The following is a 19,029-nucleotide window of genomic DNA, read 5'->3' on the forward strand; positions in this document are numbered from 1 at the left end:
GCATACATTTTAAATATGATTTTACCTTCCACGGAAACCTGCCATTATGTATGATGCCTTCATGACAATATTTAGAATGTGGCCCTATAAAATGTGATTTAGGATGGAAGAGCTGTAACAGGACACATGCACATGCTAGAGGATATTTATTTAACTCATAGTGGGAACAAAAGGTAAGACGGGAAACCAATGTGTCTTTTGTGTCTTCTGTTTTTACATGAATATTTAATAAGTCAATCAATCATGTTACAGGACATTCTGATAGCAATAAAAGTAATGTGGCAATAAAAAGACAATGCCAGTGTACCTGTATATTATTTACTGCTGCCAGGTTATTTATGGTGCTGCATCATTTATGGAGTAGCGATTATGCTTTATTGCACTGGTTACATTTGTGTATCCATTCATTACCAATGTACCATTGCCTTCTGCACAGTATTCACGCCTGTCGTCATTGTGCGCTTAAAATGTGTTTATTGGTTTAACACAGTCTTAAGAAATAGAACTGAACCATTATGTGTAAATTCATTTCACCAGCCTGCTATCAATTACACCATGCCGCTGAGGAGAACTTACAAAGCTGCTGTTAAAAAGTAGAGGTGAGACAACATTACGTAAAAAGCAGGAAATATATTTTAAGCCAAGCTGTAAAATACTGATTTCTCCAGAACTATGTTGGGGTGAATTCAGTGATACTGTACAATGCTAAAATTAATCTATAGACCCCGAGGGGCTCTTATTTTAGGCTTGGTTCACACACCATAGTTCTGTGAGGGGGTTTAAGGAAAACTGACACATATCTTCTTTCATCTCTTCAGGATCTATTCCAGGATCTGTGATCTGTCAGCCTGGTCTTACTGAATTTGCTACCTGACCTTTCAAGCACCTACAATGTACTATGTTCTCCTCTTTATCTATGTGGTGCTTAATTATCCTTATATTTCATTATGGGTTACCCTTATGTTGTATGGTGCCCCCTGTAATACCTACGGTTTGCTGTCATATAATTAACCATGCCATACAAGTTTGGTCCCTAAATATAGGTTCCATAAATTTACTACACATTTCTCATACTGGTTGCCTAAATAACAATTCTACACTGTGCTGTCGCCACAATACATGATATAGAAATTGTAAAGTGTCTAAGTGTCAGTGCCACATGATGAGTTAACCTTTTAGAGATGACCATCCAGAATAGCATCAAAATAGGTCTTCCTATGGGAAATATATAAGAAGCTCATTGTGGAATATCACACTCATAGGCTAAGGCCCAACATTGTAGACCAGCATTTTTTGTTGTTGTTGTAGATTTTGCTGCAGTTTTTTGGGCCAAAGCCAGTATTGGATTGGCTTTGGCCCAAAAAACTGCAACAAAATCTACAACAACAACAAAAAAATGCTGGTCCACAATGTTGGGCCTTAGCCTATGAGTGTGATCTTCTAAAGGAGGTTGGGTTTTGCAGAAGTTTTACTGTCTAAATACAGAAAAAGAGCTATAACAATGGTCATACCATTTGTGGTAGTTATCTTGTACATCCATAGGGGTCAAATACGCCAGCACTGGGGTAGCAGGCACAGATGCATGATATTCTTGAGAAACCTAGCACAGGGCAGCATTACTAGTTAGCAGTGCTGTTCTGTAGCACCGGGCCAAGCTCAGCTTCTGACCGGGGCAGCTTCCCAGTGGAGTCTGTACTTAGTTTACATAGCAGAGGATGGTTTCCTCTATACTGTAAAGAAAGATTAATAAGCGTTTCCCAATAAATAATCCCCAGGATATTCCCATTCTATACTGTGACTATTATAAAAGGTAGAACATCTATTAACCTGTGTGTATCACAAATCATATTATTATTATTATTTGTATTTAACCTATACCTGTGCATTTAAAGGAGTGGACCATTTGGCCTCAGATCTAAGTAGATGGGTCAACCCATGACTTATGAACTTAAAGACGAGAGGACAGTTAGTCTCTTTTTGGCCTCTGTGTTAGGAGGAGGTAGTATAGACAGTGAGTCTCTTACTCCCTGACCTAGGAGGAAGAAGTAGGAGAGTGTATAGGATAGTATGCGTAGACTGAGACAGATGTTCTGAATTGTACTGATGTGAATAAAGCACTTTGGTTGTGATAGAAAGCTTCTATTCACTATCTTTTTCTGTTATCTCCTGAACTTCTTCTCCATCTTCCCTTCTGCCTTCTCCATCGACTTGTATGGAGAGAAGGAGTCATCTGAGTCACTTGACCTGCAGTCGCACTGAAGATGGATATAGCAGAATTTTTTCTGTAGATAGGCTGTTTACTTTGTGAACAAACAGCAAAGTTTTTGGACTTTTACACTACCCTTTTCAATCAATGAACTTGTACATCTTTTACCCTTTGGTACCAAATGTAGAAGAAATTTTTTGCTACAATGTACTAGAACACTGTCTACCAATAAGTATGTGGACACCTGTGGTAGAATAGAAAAACAACATTTCCTCATATTGAATTGTTGGTAGAACCCAGCAGAAGCTTCCTTATGGATGGTATTGAGCGACACAATGCTCCTGGATGCCTGTTGAAACTCCTGGTGTATGTGAGCCATCGGTTGGGTGCGGTTTCTCTGGCCATCACTTGTCGGTCTCTATCTCCCAGTTTCGGGGGTCTGCGTCGGCACATTCCAACAATCACCGTTCACCTTCCACTTTGTAATGACATAGGCCACTGTCAATTTTGGCTAATTCAGTTCCCTTGCTATGTCCCTTAAGGGTTGACTATTTCTGTGGTACCCCACAATTACCCCTTTTTCGAAATCGGACAACTCTGCACTTCGTGACATCTTGCACGCAACTCATGCCAATGCCATAATGCCAATGCTGTTTCCTATTTAACGACGGAAGGTGTGATGTACATCATGACCGCAGATATCTTCATTTGCATGGGTGTCCGAATACTTATTGATAGACATTATATTGAACTGTGTCTTGGACAGATGGTTTATTTGGATTTTGCCAGAAATTAACCAATATAAAACCAGTATATCACATTAAATATTATGCCCTGCAAGCATGTCCTGTCAGGAGTACCTGGGAATATGTACTGAACACTTAATCACTATTTTGCTCCATCTTGCACCTACAGCATTCAGAATCCACTCTGCCCTATACTCTACAGAAAGAAATAACATAGTAATAAACCTAATAATACCATAGCAGAGAGGGATGTCTAAATCACTGTCAGTTTAGAAGAGACATTTTTATAAAGTGGTGGCCACAGTGACACAAATCTAAATCTGCAGTACCCAGAGGAGGAAAAATTATATCCTTAAAATATTACATCTGTTCAGTAAAAACGCCAGGTTCAGGCTCAATGTCATTGACTTGACAAAAGGAAATACATTACTTTTTGATGAAGTAGTCTTTGGTCAAAGCCACTTTTTATAAGAAATGTAATAAAGCAGTAAAAAACTGTCTATTATTTGCCTGTCTATTTGGTCGCTGTGACTCTAGCACTTTCTAAGTTGGCTTTCAATTTCATTGGTGGCTCAACATGTCAACTCAAACTAGATTCCTCAGCTCTATGTATGAGGTCTGATAGGTTCTGCGATTACATATATTATGGCACCCTGTACATCTATGGTTTAATTATAATTATGTCCTTTGCATACCATAACCGGATATTGTATAGACCAGAACTTGATGCACACATATCATAGAAGCATCTACTGCTGAATTTTTGAGTACACAAGGTATGGTTGGCCCCTTATTTCGTGTTAACTTATAAAGGGAACCTGTCACGTTGTACATACTAATTTATCTCAGGACAGAATTGTATTGTATTGTACAGAACAGATTGATATATAAAACTGTGGAAGGATTCAGTATAACTTGTATTTCCCTATACGGTCTATACTTATGAGTCCACAGTGTGGTCGTATTCAGTGAACGAGCTGTTTCTTTGTGCACAGCAATACAATGAAGACTGTCAATCCCTGAATGCGACCTCCTACTGGACTCCTAAGCATTAAAATATATAACATACGAATTCTATTGAATCTTTTCCCACAAAATTCCAATATGTACCAATCTGTTCAGATCCTCCTGCTCTGTAACCTGCAGCTCTAACGCTGGGGCACATTTATCAAGACTGTCGAACTTTTTGGTGTCTGAAAGTCCAAATCCTTTTAGTTGTTTTAGGCTAAGGCCCCTCTAGGCGGTTCTTTACGCAGCACTTTAGACAGAAAGTTTGCAGAGGATTCCTCTGTGGACCTTGTGCTTCAATCATAGCTATGGCTAAACCACTGGCGTTTCTGTAGGTATAATTGACATGCTTCAATTTCCAAAACTGCCGGTTTTGGAAATGGCGATGTGTCTGCAGAGCAGTTTTTATCTGAAAGTGGGCATGGGAATCACTAGAAACCCATTCACTTTGCTCAGACTGTAAAAGGCCGCGATTTCTTCCACGGCATTTGTGCCACGTGGGGCCCTGGCCTTAGACACATTTATAAATCTGTCATACAGATCTTCACAAATATGTCTCACTTTCCGCAAGATATAAGAAGCAGGAAGCACTGGGTCTCATAAGATATACAATGGAGCGAATTAGCACAATGTAGGCATCATTTATGTATACATCCTATTTGCGTATCTTGGTTTGTTCATACGAAAACAGTGCAGTCACCCTAGAGACCTTATATGGGTTCATGCTTGGTTTTTAGCTTTCAGTAAAAAATCTAAAATTAGAATTCAGTTGGTCGCTAATAGTAGTGATTTCTGGTTTTTGATAATGCTCAACTGTCTGAATTGAAGGGATGCCATTTCCTTATTTCCATCCCTTGCAGTTTTGGATAAGAAGTTTGATTTCCTTGCATATTATATTGAGTAAAAGCCTCATTATTCTCTGTATATTGAATGAACAGAGCAGCACATTTAGAACTAGTATGAAATGAGCGGCACACTGTGGTCTGCAAAACATGACTGGGAACCTTAAAATGATGAAAAAGAAGAATTTAGGCTAAGGAAATACGAGTGGATTTTAGAGCTAGCCTCTTCTACATTGCGGGTGTTCTTTTAATACAATGGGGGGAATATACTAAACCTGGCACAGTGTCGTAGCTATGTGTGGGCAGATGGGCCACTGGGGCCTGTGCCCAAGGTGTTGGTTGTAAGTGGGACATCAATAAGTCACTTTTATGTATTTGGAGTAAGAGCAGTGAATTGAGCCAGTGAAGTAAAGCCTAGTTACAACTCTGACCTGGCATTTTACACCAGACTTATTATATGTTTTGCAAACTTTTTTTGTACCAGAAGAGATAAAACTGGATATGTAATAACACGCTAAACTCTCTGATATATCTTGAACCTCTTTTTCTTGTCCTTGAATAGGAACAATTTTTGCTTCCATCCAAAAAAGTGATATCGAGTGTACAAAATGTTCTGTCCTCTAACTTCAAAGTAAACCTATGGCAAGCAGATGTAATGGTAGCCTAGCCAGCATACATCTTCCTTGCAGCCAGGATCAGACATGCTGGTTTCTTTCATTAATACGTGTCACTAGCTCTTTTATTTGATGTTAGTGGCAATGTCTTATCTCAACAAGTACATAAAATATCTGATATTGGACTTGAGGACAGCTGTCTAGCTCCCTAAATACTGCCATATATCTCAACATTAGCATAACTGTAGGGCTGATGTATCCAGACCCATAAGTCAGGGGGGCTCACAGGCCACCATTACTACACTAAGTCTGATTAAACTCTCTACTGATTTCCTTTGATGGCTGGCAGTCTGAGCATATCGACGTCCACTGTCAAAAAGGAGACAATTAACCTTTTAATGCCAAAAAGTATCAGTTGGTCTATGTATATTGGAATAAGGTTTCTGTGGTAGGAGGCAGTGAGACCCAAAAATGGGCCTGACTATTATGTTGGGGGCACTGACAGAGTAGAGGGGGTTTGTTTACAGTGATATGCTGTGAATGAGTCTTTATGGCAGTCTGAGCCCACATATAGAAGAAAAATGAAATATAAATGCTGCGTCAATGTATGAATGTGATAAAAATCATAAGCAGAAGTTGTGCAGAGGAGCCAAAGCTGAGGTTGGCGGAGCATGCATGTAATCTCAATAGCAAATGAGTAGTAAGTCACTGTTGGACAATTCTGGAGTTGTCTTCTTTTCTGTTAAAAAACACTCACAAAGCTCAATCCTTTTTTCCTTGATAACAGCCATTGAGGGAGCGTCAAGAAACCACTATAAATGTAAGATGGCTGACTAGTCTAAAATCATCCAGTTCAGCTGGCATTTATCCAAAGTGTATGGCTACCTTTAGGCCGGCCACACACATCATATAGCTATCTCTTTAGTGCTTGCTCTGAGCGATCTTGGTCTCCTCAACTAATAATAGATGTTGTTCATCCCCTGGACCTACAGAGTCAATCTGGTTAAGGAGGATGTCTGAAATACACGAAACCCAAAACTGGATTTATAGGAGATTTTACAGTAGTTATTTTATAATAAAGTTAGATAAAATTTGAAACTGGAAAATTTAGTTGCAAGCAGCATTTAGAGATTCAGTGAAAAATCCTAAAGAACCGTAATTATTAGGACCCATTAAGTTTCCAGTTTTCCTAAGACACTGACTGCAAGACTTAGGCTTATCACCCTGGGATCGCTTTCTGCAAATAGTATACCATAGCCCAGACACTGGGTGGGCCTCAGAAACAAAACATTTATTTGATATGGAGACAGATAATACCGTTTCCTAGCAATCTGACAGATTATCTCCAAAATAACATTAGAGTGGCTATTCATCAACGTCATTGCAATCAAGAAAATCTTCTGGAAGAAGAGAACCTCTGGTAATGCAGCTGCAGTTAGAAGCAGAGATCATGGTCTATACCCAGTGCAAAACATTGACATCTCCCATTCACATATATTACAGTAAAAAGAAGGATGCAGAAGACCAGCGTGACTATGTTGTCCATTGCAGCTTATAGATTCTACCACTCTCTTTCCACTATTATTTGTATTATTATATTTATTATTCCGTCATTTTGTCTTAATCTACCTTTACATGTTAGATGTGATTCAGCCAAAAATTGCTGATTTCAGCTGACCATCTAATTGAGGGTCTCTTGACTCTTCCCCAGTGCCAGTTGGATTTAGTCTGCTTGATCATTTTGTTCAATTCACATGTACCACTCAGCCAGGCAAAATCTACAGGTATATAAGGGGGCAACACAGTGGCTAAGAGTACAGCGATGGAGTCATAGGTTCGAATCCCTCCAGAAACTACATCTGCAAGGAGTTTATATGTTCTCCCCATGTTTGCGTGGGTTTCCTCCCATTCTATGAAGACATATTGATAGGGAAAAAAATTTACATTGTGATGCCTATATGGGGCTCACAATCTACATAAAAAAATAAACAAAATATGCAGGTATATGGGAGAATTGGGCAGGGGTATCGGTTACTGGAATGAAAATCTGGTCAACAGCTGTCTAAAGCAATGATTTAAAAATCTCATATAAATACTTTATTTCCAATACAACATACAGCAGCACATATCTGAAGCTGAACATTAGATATTTTTCCATTCATTTGACAAAAAATAACCGACTTGGAAACTGGTGGCAGCAACACATGTCAAGAAAGTTTGGACATGGCTGGAAAATTAAGTGGTATTAATAGAAAAAACAGATGTAGGATCAATTTTCAACTAAGTGGTATGACTGTGTAAAAAGAGCATGTTATAGAGGCAGAGTCAAAGGCAAAGATGATAAGAGGTTCACCGAACTGTGTCTAGAAACTGTGGAACAATTTCATAAAAAATGTTCCTCAACATTAAATTAGAAAGATGTTGACTATCCAAATATCTACAGTACATAATATCATCAAAAGAATGAAAAAAACCTAGTGAAATTCTTGTGCACAATGGACAAGGCCAACAGTCAATATTAGATTCTCGTGATCTACAGGTCCTCGAGCAACACTGCATTAAAAACAGACAAGAATCAATAATGTAAATCACAGTAAGGGCTCAGAAATACTTCCAGAAATCTTCTGTCTTTGAACACATTTCTCTGTGCAATCCACAAGTGCAAGTTAAACCTGTATTATACAAAGAAGAATCCTAAAACCCTGCCATATTTTCAAAGTCAAAGCTCGTTTATAATGAACTAAGACAAAATGGTAAACTGTGGTCAGAAGTGAAATGTGAAATTGTTTATGGCAACCATGGGCGGCTTCTTCTTTAGAGCAGCAGGACATCCAGCTTATTGGTTTGGGATTGCAATAGTTCCTATGGCATGAGCAATTTTTACATCTTGAAAGATACTATCAATACTGAACAGTATATAGAGGTTTTAGAACAACATATGATCCCATCTAGCCAACATCTCTTTCAAAGAAGGTCATGCATATTTTAGCAAGACAATGCAAATCAAATAGTGCATCCATCATACCAGAAGTGCATCCATTGCATTTACAAAAGAAGAGCCCCTGTGCTAAACTGGCCTGTCTGCCATCCACACCTTACACCTATAGAAAAAATGGTGCATTATGAATAAAAAAAAAAAAAAAAAATCAAAGAAGTCCTATGACTGTTGAGCAGCTGAAACCCTAAATCGGATAGGAATGGGCCCACATTTCTCACCCGAAACTTCAGCAATTGGTCTCATTACTTCCCAGATGTTTACAGACTGTTGTATAAAGAAAAGCGGATGGCCTTGGCCCAACTTTCTTGAGATGTGTAGCTGCCATCAATTGAAATAATGAAATGATCTAATTTTTTCAACTTCTGATACGTATTCTATGTTCTATTGGTAATAGCATATGGTTATATGAGGTTTCCAAATCATCGTTCTCTTGTTTTCTTTACATTTTACACAGCGTACCAGATTTTTTGGAATTGGAATCTTATGAAAGTTTTGGATCCTAAAAGTGAACATACATTATTAATATCTGCCTATAGAAGAAAAAAATACTAATACGTTTTGTAGACAGTTTCAATTACGTTTTTTATGTGGTAAAAACTATTAAGTAACTCCTCAAGGATTATCTAAGTTCCGGCTGGGGCCACACGGTGGCTCAGTGCACTGCAGCCCTGTAGCACTAGAGTCCTGGTGTTCAAATCCCACCAAGGGCAAAAAAACCATCTGAAAGGAGTTTGTATGTTCTCCCCGTGTTTGCATGGATTTCCATCCCATAATCCAAAGACATACTGATAGGGAAAAAAAATGTACATTGTGAGCTCTATGTGGGGCTCACAATCTACATTTAAAAAAAAGTTCTGGCTGATCTGGTCTCACTACATCGGTGATCCCCACCAGTCTTGACCTGACCTGCAATGATGACATCATGACTGTTGCAGCCAATCACTGATATCTATATAAATATTAGCATCTGCTCAGCCCAGTGATTGGCTGCAGCATTCAACATGTCATCACTGTGGGACAACCCCCAGGGACCACCGGAGTTGCAGTGCTGGATCAATGGGGGATTACGTAGGTGAGTAATATGTTTTTTAATTATTTTTAAAACATTTTTGATATGGCCAACACCTTTAGTAGTAAACAGAACACATATGGCCGCTGTTATTAATGAATCTTTCCCACCAAAGACTTGCGAACTCACCAAGCAGCTTCTAACCTGTTAAATGAATTGTCAACTACATCCCCTTATAGTGTTGCATGAAATATAGGTGAATGGAAACCAGACTCCTTTATAACAAAGACAATTGACCTTTACTGAACAAGATACATGAAAGCATTCAGAAGAAAAATGATTTATTTCCGAATGACGTGGCAATGTTTATACGATAGCAGGAAGAGGCCCGTGCAGACTATGCAGTGCAAATGGGGGGAGGGATTTCTTAACTAAAAAGAAACATGAATTCAGTGGCTGAGATAATATTACATGTTTCCCTACATAACATGTGACAGTATTGCCTGGAGATAAGCATACATGTTAGAATGCCTTGACACTTGTATTCCTAGCATCTATTACAGTAAGCGGAATAAACAGTGAAAGGGTTACATGAATAACTCAACTGGAAAGTTAACTGTGCGTCTGGTACACTGAAATTTTCTTAAAGATGCAATACCTCAATTCTATATTACGCACCATAGTTAACTAGAAGTAGTGGAGTCTTTAACATGGGAAAGGTAGGTATAGAGTTTATTAAGGACAGATACAGATATATATATATATATATATATATATATATATATATATATATATATATGTATATTTAGTATTTCTGAAAGATGGAATTCACTTGTAGATATTGAACTTTTTAAACTGTCTCCTGAAAAGGTTAATACTTCATTTACCAACATGTTAATTTTGCGAGTTCAGATGGTTTAGGCTTTCGGTGAGGTGTCATTTTTCTGGTCGTTTGGTTCTGATGACATCACACATGACATCTGAGAGATGAGGATGAAGTCACAGTGATGAACTGCTGGAGCAGCGATAGGAGAAGAGGAGGAGAAAGAGGACGACTTCACAGTCTTAATTATGGATTGGAACATCAGTTAATTAGAATTTAGAGACTCCCACATCTCAATCCTTCCTACAGTCTTATCACTCTGACTAATATAAAGGGCCATGAAGGAAGAAGGGCTGAAATCTTGGACCGTCCAGTTATTTATTACCATTGGTCTTTCTATGACTCTCTTGTACTATAAGTGATGGATACTGCTAGCTGTATAAAGAGCATCATCATCACACATCACTACTGTTTTTCTCAATATACAATGCAGACACTTGAGTTGTTATGCTTGTGTGTTATTTTTTTAATACAATGTTTTAACTCACAATGAATTTTTTTGTATTCAGCGCCATACACAATGATGGAGCATTTGGAGTCAATGACTCCCCATGCAGAAGAAGCAGAACACAGACTAGAACAGACAGTCATTTCCATGCCATTAACTTCTACACAAGATGAAAATCTTATTAAATGGCTATTAATGCTCTTTTATCAAAAGAGAGGATTTTGATATCTTTTGTTATCATTCTCTGCAAATCCTCAATGAAACATAAAATCCCGGAATAAACAAACCAAGATGTGAGAGTAATCCTTTCCAGATTAACCCTCTCTCCACCAGCGAGCTGTTGTGTCACACAGGTCATCAATCACATTACGGCAAACATAAGATCAGCCGCCTGTTGTGTTGCTGTGCTTTTGCTGGCTCTACCATTTTAACACTTTTCCTCTAACTTCTTCTGTTGCATTATTATACGACCGTCTTCCAAATCAGCCATTTTATTCAGCACGTCACTTTTTTTTCCCTTTAAATCCCACGCTACCTAGGTTAGCAAATAATAAATAGGCTTCCAGATTGCCAGTGATTGCTGAGCAAATCTCAATAGTAAATCACCATGTGATTGTGATCAGCAACAGGCTGGGTATACACAGATTTAAAACTTCCCCCCATGTACAATCAACTGGTAGTCAGAGAATAAAAAAGGTAATTGTATGCTTACCTTAAGCATAGCGCAGGCATCACTTATGGAAACCCCTTCAGAAATCAGAAGCAAATGCTCGCAATAAGGTAAAGCTGCTTTTATCCCTCTTTCCTTTGCAGAACGATAGAAAAAAAATCAGACAGAAGTAATCAGGGAGCGAAATCAGCAAGAGAAAAGTAGAAAGCAGAGGTGCCACACCTCCAGCAGCTCAGTAGTCTGATGTCCACTGTGTACACATTACTTGTGAGCTTGATCTCATCAAATCCAAATAGGATCTTAGACCCCTTGGCGCTGCTGGAAATGGTACCCAGCCTTGGTGAGCCGAAGCTGAAAGTCTGCCTGTGTCTTGCTTGCAGCCCCTGTGCTGTAAAACAACAGAGAGATGTGAGCTATGAGGCACACCAGCAAATGAAATCATTAAACACACAACACATCTGACACTGCATGCTAATGGGGCTCAGCACTGGGAAGCTCACTGAAAAGTTACCCACAGCGCTGCTCATTTTTTATTTCATCTCCAACTCTCGCTGACACAAGACGAGGGGCTTGAGAATCTATTTAGAGCACCACAGGTCCATATTATTAAAAGCTCTCCTGTTTAGTATTAAACGTTGCTGTTATTTATCATCTTTACTATTTTATATATTATGTATTATCCTTTACCCTGCTTTATGTTGCAATTTCCAAAGTTCTTGGATTTCCCCAGAGCCTTGCTGTCCTACTAAATACCTCCAGTCCTCTTCCCCACCTGCCTACGTCTTCAGTAAGCCTTGTCCCTTTCTCTCATTTGCTTTCACATGTTAAGAAATGGAAACTGCGCTCGAAAGAGAAGAGTGATCAGTTTGAGCTTTCCCAACTAAGCAATCTTTTAGGTGGAGATAGAAAATGTCAAGTCCCATCTGTCATAGGTAATGAGAAACAGTCACAAGCAGCTTCTTCCCTTATTTGGACACATTTGCCTCCTTACCTTGTAGAAGAAGTCTCAATATTTGGGATCCACTATTTCCAGGCTGCTTGAAGTGAAGATCCTGGAGGAATCATGTAGAATAGGAAGCACTTCCAGGCAACAGGGTGGCATTTGGAAAGCTTTGATGAACATCCATGTCCAGATCACTGGGTAGAAGTGACATGGTCCAGCCAGCATCCCCTCCTGAGCCTGCAGGTTGAAGAATTCTCATCTTTTCCTCTTCTCTCCCTCTATAGCTTACTCCTGCAGAGAATAATATGGATTAAAAGGCAGGTGGCGCCCTGCTCTCTAGCTGAATGTAGACCTAATATTTCCTCACATGCTGCTAAAGGAGAAGCCGACTCCTGGTCTTCCTACATTGCATTCAGCACAAGCATGTAACAGGTCCACACACTGTAGAGGAGACAAGCCTTACTGATTTTTTTTCTCTCCCTTGCTCATCCTGCTGATGACTTCAAGGTTGCTTTTTTTGTGTGTGGAGCTATTTTTAGGTTCTTACACTGTCCTATATCTCAGAGGTGATGCTGTGATACAGATCAACTGCTGGATGAACAGACCTCCCATGCTCACTAGAATCAGGCAGATAGGAGGGTATTTCTGTTGATGAAGATATTAACCCCTAGCATGCAGGGAGACGTGGAATTCGAAGCAATCTAGGCTCATGTCACGGCAGAAAGCGCTAGTTAAAATTCTGCTTAACCCCTTCTTGTCCGGTATTCCTTAGATGACGTGTGAATGGATGATGTGTTATGACAGGCAGGCAACGATTTGCATTCCCTGGCATAGTCAAACAGCACCATTTGTCACTTGCTCCTTCTGCTGTGTGTGTGTGTATGTGAGGGGTGGGGACATTACGGCAAATGTACAAATGTATTTCAAGACCATAATTACTGAGTTAAAGGTTCATTAACTGTTCCTTCGCAGAGATGAACTGTGCTAGAACAAACAGCATTGATGTGCAATGTCTAGTTCTGCATTATGCAAGGATTGATATATCATTTGTATACTTATTTGCCTGACATGCACAGTCTACAAAGGTTTATGGGCAAGGAGTACTGTCTTTTGCATTTTATTTAGAAAGATGGAATGAGTGCGGCTGCTGAAAGGGTTAATGCCATCCACACAGCTCAGTAGATTTGCATGTAACTTACACTGGCGGATGCAAGTGTGTGTGTGTGTGTGTGTGTGTGTGTGTGTGTGTGTGTGTGTGAAGCGGGCAGGGTCACCAGCTATTAATTTACAGAATACCAATTAGGGAGTATCCATGTTGTAGCCCAGACAAGGCTTCTCCAAACCATTTATTGTGTTGTCATTTCATGCAATTCTGTGTCTCAGTGGTATTTTTATGAAGTGCTGGGAATATAATTAGCTCATTCGAAGAAAAGATTTGCAGGGATTCGCGATATCACTTTGGGATTTTGGAAAGGGTTGGACACATTAATATAAATCTCTCATTTTAAAACATTACATTCTTCGAATGTAATGTAATAAATGCATTACCTGAGATGTTCCTTTTGTAAAGCGTTATAAGGGATAATGGGATAACATATTTCCTGCTTTTCATTTCTTTTGACACATAATAATAGGTGCTCAGAATGGACCTCCTCTTCCTTAGATACCCTTCAGAAAGAAATTTATAATTGCATATGGGTTTATAAGAGTCCGCGCATTCGTAGGCACATTATGTATTTCCATAAGAGATTGGGTGGGCTCTCGGTCCCTCATTGTTATAAATATTCTGTAGCTGCTAGACTTTCCCAACTCTGTGCTATCTGTAATGAAGAAGACTGCCCGCAATGGTTCGTCCTGGAGTCAGCGCTGATAGCCCCAGCCTCCCTACAAGTTCTGCTTTGGACCCCGAGATTACCTTCTGATACACTTCTATCAGCTGCTAAGATTACTGATTAAATGCTGCAACTGTGGTGGTGGGTTACATTCTATTACCACTTACAAAGCCCGGTTTCACCACTAATCTCCTTGTTTCTTAATCTCCTCCCTCCTGGCCTATCTCCTGAGGTGTTCGTTTGGTGGAGACATGCTTGATTTCACTATCTCATTGACTTTCTCTGTGACCAGCGGGTCTTCATCAAGGAATATTTTATCCCTGCCACCATCAGAGGCTTTTAGGACTAAATAGGTCTTTCATTTTCTCCATCATCTTGCTGCACTTAACCCAGAAATGTCTCCCACCAGTTTTCAGAAACAATGTTTCCATCTCAACCATAGCCCAATGGATTAACTGTTGCACATCAATTAGCAAAGGCAGTTGGCGGGCCACCCTGATGGAACATTCTTTGAAGGTCCTTTAGAGGACCTATCTGGTTCCCCATCCATTACATAGTTTATATCCTTCAGCTTCACCTCTTGGTTTCCAAGGCTGTAATGCCTTAGGTATTACTTTCCATATTTGGTGGTCCTACCCTTATGTCACTTCTGGGTGACTATTCACAGAATGGTGCAATAGCTTTTTGGCTTGTGATTTCCATTGTCAGCCCTACTTTTCTACTTAGTCTTAAACCATATAACTTTAAATATGCCCAATATAAGCTATTACAATATATTTAATGACTGCACATAATCATAGCGCCTTCACCTGGAGGAGACCATCTATCTCAGTGAGAGATGTTATTTGGCAAGTTGATTCTATAATGCTCCAAGAAAATATTAATCTCTGGTACTTGCCCAATCTTTGATAACGCTCCATTCCCATTGTATCAATTGTTTGTTTTTGGTTGTTATACCTTGTTACTTCTATCTCTTGTGACCAGGGCGGCATACTAGATTTTGATGTATCTGTGGTTTTTTTTTTAAATGTAGATTATGAACCCCATGTAGGGATCACAATGTACATTGTTTTTTTTTTTCCCCATCAGTATGTCTTTATAGAATGGAAAGAAATCCACACAAACACGGGGAGAACATACAAACTCCTTGTGGATGTTGTTCCTGATGGGATTCAAACCCAGGACTCCAAGGCTGCAGTGCTAACCACTGAGCCTCCGTGTTGCCCCATGTATTGGTTTCCTAGGCCTGTGCTTACCGTTTTTCACATTTTTGCATTGTACTTATGACTGTTCAGTTATTTCCTTTGTACTTTATTCTGGATGTGCAATTCAATAAATCCCTTTGAAACTATAGTTGCTCAAAATGTTCAGAAATCTAAATATAAGGGACAGAGACGAAAATAGAGAGTATAGTAGTTCTTACTCTACTTACAATCTAGGTAGTGAAAAAATCCAGAGGCCACAGTAAAAAGAAAAATTTGTTTTAAAAAAAATTGCAGCTAAAATATCAACATGTGTAATTGATATTTATTGCTTAAGGACCTGTGATGACATCTTCAAAAGTCCTTAAACAATTAGATATGCAGCTGTACTGCAGTTGAGGTAGACATCAGAATGGAGTGGGTAAAACCAGGTGATGTCTGCATGCCATGGAAACAGTAGATGGCGCTGCCTCCTGTGATTGTTAGTATGAAGCACCACCTGCTGTAGCCAGGTGGGTTAGGGTTGTCCCCTACTTCAAAAATGCAACACCCAAAAATGCTGAGGCTCTGGATGAGTTATCTGTGATGGGCTGGCAGGCGCCATCTACTGGATCCATGCCACAACTGATTTAAACCACTCCATTCTAAACTCAACCTAGGAGATGAGGTCAGTTCACATCATGACTCTCCTATGGGCTGCATGCTTTGTTCCTTAGCAAAGTATACAGATGATGTCCCTCTAGTGGCCAACCGTGGAAAATATTTTATATACACACGCACATATATATATATATATATATATATATATATATATATATATATATATATATAGTAAAAAAGCATTCAACACACTGTATGTACGTGAACAAAATTTTATGGAAGTTCGTTTCCCCTTGCAATGTTTCAGCTCAAACATGAGCCTTTTTCAAGCAACATGGTAGTGACAATATACAGGTATACATAGTGTGTACATCAATTTAAATTAATAGTTATCATACAATTATCATGTGTACAAAACACATCAAATGTGATACAGTGTGGTAAGTATAGGAAATCAATCAAAATAAGTGCAAATAACAGATGTATATAATTATAGACAACATAGGCATCCCCATGTGTAAAAAAGGTAATATAATGAATATAATATGTGTATAATGAGCAATCAAGGTAACATTGTTACATTCCAATAAGTTACTGATAGGATCCAGATTCTACAGTAAGAAGTCAGTGTATACCATCCAGTGCCTCAATAGTCACACCGTGCATGCGCGGGAACGAAAGGAAAGTAAGGCCTGAATGTATGCTGTGAGATCAACTCGTGCATGGGGGATGCCTATGTTGTATATAATTATATACATCTGTTATTTACACTTATTTTGATTGATTTCCTATACTTACCACACTATATCATATTTGAAGTGTTTTGTACACATGATAATTATAGGATAGCTATTAAATGAAATTGATATAATGCTCACTATATGTACCTGTATATTGCAATTTATCTGATGGGGCATAGCTGATTCCCTGGTTTGAGCACCCTGCTACATATTAGTGCAGTTTTGATTTTGTGATATGTGGGGGTTCCAGGTGTCAGATCCCTACTGATCTGATACTGATGACTTATCTTATGGAGAGGTGATTCATTTTATAGTCTCGGAAAGCTCCTATAAAGTGGATCTTTCAAAACCTCCACCAATACTAGATCTTACCATCTGTTAACAGGCGCTGCTTTACTGATACCAGACCTGATGGAATTTTCTCACTAGCCTCCACCATTCCCAAGAAACAAGTGCAGTTAGTTTTGGTACTATTTAGGATGTTTAATGTCAGAAGGGTGGGGTCAGGCAGGGGGTGCGAATCAAAGCTCCAATCAGAGTCAGCCAGTGTCAGAGCTCAGAATTATACCATTGTTTCCTCTTTAAGATTATAACTAGAAAATGGTCAACCAAAATGAAGATTAACTATGTTGTCCACTGAGGACAGCTCTTGTCCATATATTCATATTGACATGATAAACAGGGGTCCCCTCTTTGGAACTAAATATTTGAATCTGAGAGGACCCAGGCTCTCCTGGTAATACATAGATAGAAATTCTTGCTTATACAAGTAGCTTTCCCTAATAACAGCAGTGTTGGTGAAGCTGATAAGATGATCACCGGGCTGGTTTCTACTAAGGGATTGTTTATGAGACAATAAGCAGATAACTAATAAAGATTAAGGAAGTCCATACATATGTTAGTCCACAGAGCTACTGAAAGCTGGTGCAGCATTGACTATGTAAAGGTGGCCATAGACATTAGATGAATTCCGGTAGACTATGCCTACCATTTCATTTGTATGGCTGTCTTTTGAGTAAAAGAAAATAATGACCAGGCAATGGATTTTATTGTATCCATTTTGTTGCCACTGGCTTCAGATATGTTTTCAGGTGGCTTATTTTCCAATGTACATTGAGAAGACATGCACACTCTGCCAAGCTAAGCAAGAGTAGATATTGGGGGGTAAAGTTTAGGAGAAATAACTTAGCTCAATGTGTATGACCATCCTTAAGATGGGAGCAAATGTACACTATGAAATGGCCCTTTATGTGTTGTTTCCAGGTGTACAAAAGGTAGAGAGCAGGATGGTACATATAGCAAAGGTAGATAGTAATATCATACAAGTGATTTAGAAGCATGGAGAATAGCTTAGTACATGTAGTACAGGCAGATATCAATACATCACGTGTGTCACTCTACGGTACTTCAGAGAGTCTGTACTAGACAACCAAAATGCTACGGGCAACATTACGGCACTTGCTGATTTGCTCTACTTGCCCCCAATGTGATGCATTAATTCACTGCAGTTTTCAAGACAAATGCCCACAATTACTGACTTCATCTGTCAACTAGTGTTGAGCCAATCTTGAGATTTCAGGATCGATTTTAAAATCCGATTTCCGATCATTTTCCAGCCAAACCCGATCCCGATTGTGAAATTTGCTCGATCGCCGATCGGTATTCGATCTTTCCCAATCGCTCAACCCTAAATGTATAATATATATACAGTAGGGTTGAGCCGATCTTCAGAATTCAAAATCCGATTTCCAATCATTTTTCAGCCAATTCCGATCGTGAAATTTGCTCGATCTCCAATCGGGATCCGATTTTTCCCGATCCCGAGTGCTCAACCCTACTGTCAACCTGTCTCATGTGCTACATATGAACGCTGTCTGTGGCATTGTACTGAATGTGGTTTCATGTTGTTCCAGGAAAAGCCATTGTCTAGTAAGTTAAAATATTGTAACCCGAGGCCATTGAAAATTTAGGGGATGTTTGATACAAAAACCTTTGCTTTTGATAATATCTGACAATGAAGGACTATGTGAGAATTTTTCTTTTAATCCACTTTTGTGTCCATACCTGGCTGTTAACACAATGACAGATAGTCATTTAGGATTTCTAAAGAAAGATAAAACACAATAAAATAATAAAATGTAAATGCAGTGAAATAGAAACATTGTATTAAAATGATCATTATGTTGTATTCATAATGTAGTTTCTTACACAATAGTGTATAAAGCCAGAAAGCCAGATGATTTAGGTATAACCTGAATTACTCATGGTGCTACCCAAGACATGAAAAC

The 19,029-nt window shown here is 39.0% G+C and overlaps 1 protein-coding gene across 2 annotated transcripts in view; it reads right to left on the reverse strand.

Annotated features, from left to right (window-relative positions):
- The window catches only part of KCND3 (potassium voltage-gated channel subfamily D member 3), a 362,523-nt gene extending 349,232 nt beyond the window's left edge, over positions 1 to 13,291 (reverse strand). For both annotated transcript variants that reach the window (XM_075264056.1, XM_075264055.1), the window contains exons 1-2: positions 12,416 to 13,291; positions 11,467 to 11,812 (exon numbers count right to left, since the gene is read on the reverse strand). The gene's annotated coding sequence lies outside the window, so the exon portion shown is untranslated. The remainder of the gene's footprint in view (positions 1 to 11,466; positions 11,813 to 12,415) is intronic.
- Between the last annotated feature and the right edge of the window lie 5,738 nt (positions 13,292 to 19,029).

Source organism: Leptodactylus fuscus, chromosome 2 (assembly GCF_031893055.1).
Source record: "Leptodactylus fuscus isolate aLepFus1 chromosome 2, aLepFus1.hap2, whole genome shotgun sequence".
In the NCBI taxonomy this organism is placed as follows: Eukaryota; Metazoa; Chordata; class Amphibia; order Anura; family Leptodactylidae; genus Leptodactylus; species Leptodactylus fuscus.